Source organism: Salvelinus sp. IW2-2015, unplaced genomic scaffold, assembly GCF_002910315.2.
Source record: "Salvelinus sp. IW2-2015 unplaced genomic scaffold, ASM291031v2 Un_scaffold12151, whole genome shotgun sequence".
In the NCBI taxonomy this organism is placed as follows: domain Eukaryota; kingdom Metazoa; phylum Chordata; class Actinopteri; order Salmoniformes; family Salmonidae; genus Salvelinus; species Salvelinus sp. IW2-2015.
Window position 1 is genome coordinate 1 of NW_019953407.1, and position 2,530 is coordinate 2,530.

The 2,530-nt window shown below is 43.6% G+C and overlaps 1 long non-coding RNA gene across 1 annotated transcript; it reads left to right on the plus strand.

The window, feature by feature from the left end:
• The first annotated feature begins 1,854 nt into the window (after positions 1 to 1,854).
• LOC112080137 (uncharacterized) lies at positions 1,855 to 2,530 on the plus strand. Its single transcript, XR_002896121.2, has 3 exons — positions 1,855 to 1,949; positions 2,034 to 2,291; positions 2,475 to 2,530. It is a non-coding gene; the product is annotated as an uncharacterized lncRNA (long non-coding RNA).

Below are 2,530 nucleotides of genomic sequence, written 5' to 3' on the forward strand. Positions count from 1 at the left end.
GCATTGCGATGTAGGCTATCATTTTGGTACTGGTGTCTTGCGGAATAATTGTAGAATTCTATTTGTGTTTTATAACTGTTTTTATTATAGGCCTCCCCTTAAAAAGAGACCCTAGCTCACAGGCGTCTAAATACATTTTAAACAAAACAGTTGAAGCACATGCAGTGGCTGATAGGGAAAAACAGATCTGGCAGTAAGAATAGGCTATAGATAGTCTTGACTATTTGGAACCCGTTGGCTATAACTTGGCTATATACAGAGGTACCCGTACCGAGTCAATGTGCAGGGGTACGAGGGAATTGAGGTAGATATCTATGTACATATAGGTAGGGGTAAAGTGACTTGGCAACAGGATAGATAATAAGCAGTAGCAGCAGTGTATATCATGAGTCAGAGTTAGTGCTTAAGGGGGTCAATGCAGACAGTCTGTGTAGCTATTTGGTGAACTATTTAGCAGTCTTATGGCTTGGGGGTAGAAACTGTTAAGGGCCCTGTTTAGGGTCCTGTTGGTTCCAGCGTTGGTACCGCTTCCCGTGCAGTAGCAGAAAGAACTGTCTATGACTTGGGTGGCTGGAGTCTGACAATTTCTAGGGTCTTCCTCTGACCCCGCCTGGTATAGAGGTCATGGAATTCAGGGAGGTCGGCTGATGTACTGTGCCTTACACACTACCCTATGTAGTGCCTTGCATTTGGATGCCAAGCAATGATGCAGCCTGTCAAGATGCTCTCAATGGTGCAGCACTATAACTTATTGAGTATCTGAGGGCCCTTGCCAAATCTTTTCAGCCTCCTGTGGGGGATGAGGCATTATCATGCCTTCTTCGGGACTGTGTTGGTGTGTGTGGACCATGTTCATTCTTTAATGAAGTTGTGCAGTCGTGACTGAACAGGGAGTGCAGGGGGGGACTAAGCATGCCCCCCTGGGGCGGCCCCATTTCGAGAGTCAGTGTGGCTGCTGTGTTTTTGCCTACGCTCCTACTTTTGTCTTAAGTTGAGAATGCTTGGGCTAATATCTTGACAAAATTTGCCACCTTGTGACAAGCAGAAACTGGCTTTCAAATTAACTAACTCAGGAGATGTGTGAGCTGTGCTTTCAGGTTCTACCAGTCTAGTGTCTTATTTTCTAATCCGACTTGTGTATTTTTGTGCCAGCTGTGCATATTAACACAAAACATACTCAAATGAATACAAAAAGGCTATCTTGAGAATTGGATCTTGTTATTCAGACCAGCTGGTGTATTTTGGGTCATTTGGGCACATCCGAGAACCCAAAGCTCAGAGAACACAAAGTCCATTTGTGGATGATGGCTATATAGAGATCATCTGGTACGCACCAGGGCTGGGAATTGCCAGGGACCTCACGATACTTAGGTGCCGATACAATATTTATTGTGAATCTCATGATTCTATAGACCCTTTTACAGTACATGAAACACTAGCGTTACACACAGATGTGTGTGTCTCTTGGCTGCAGTAAGAATCTGTTGCCATCTGCGCCCATTCAACATAGCCGAGATTTACTTTTTTATTACTTTTGAACAAAATAACTTTTTGGGGTTGTCATACGCTTACAATTATGTTTTGAGTCTTGCTTGAGAAGTTGCTAAGATTATATTTGGTTGTCGTCTTTGCAAAATAACTTTTTTGGGTGCATCAATTCTTAGCTAGAATCCTAACGCTCATTGATAAATGCTGTGGCAAAAGCTAGCCAAAGAGCCATTTTACTGGTTGAAGTATTTAAGTATAATGCAGTTGATTTGTGATAATGGCACAAATATTATATTAAGCAGGATATTCATACAAGCCTTAAAATGTAATTATAATAACATATGTCTGCTGCAGAGGGACAAGCGTCATGAGGAAACAACATGTTTTTTGATCCGTCATGGAAATAAAATTGCCAAAAAAAAGATAAGCTATGAAGGAAAACCACTGGAGATTTGGTGCAGGTACAGCCAACAAACGCAAACAAATATTGCAAAATTGTCACCTACAATTTGCTCACTATCTTCTGTAATTTGTCCTCTCTGCAGAGTGGAGCTTGGTGCTGTCACATTCTCAGACTCAGCTGAGAGATGTCCACCCCAGACCCTCCCATGGGAGGGACGCCTCGGCCGGGCCCCTCCCCAGGACCGGGGCCTTCTCCAGGAGCAATGATGGGCCCCAGCCCTTCCCCGGGCTCTGCTCATAGCATGATGGGACCCAGCCCAGGTCCCCCAGCCTCTGGGCACTCCCACCCACAACAGGGGCCCTCAGTATATCCTCAGGAGAATATGCATCAGATGCACAAAGTAAGACAGACAATGGGCATATCCTTAAATGTAATGTATGTGGTAACATTTTATACATACAACTTTTTTTTTATACTAGATTAGCATTCATCTATTCTTCCTTTACTGTACATAAGAAATGTATGTGCTATCTAAGTAGGACAATCTTATGTCAATGTATTAATGTGTGTTGTCTCCTCCCAGCCTATGGAAGGCATGCATGAGAAGGGCATGTCTGATGACCCTCGCTATGGACCAAT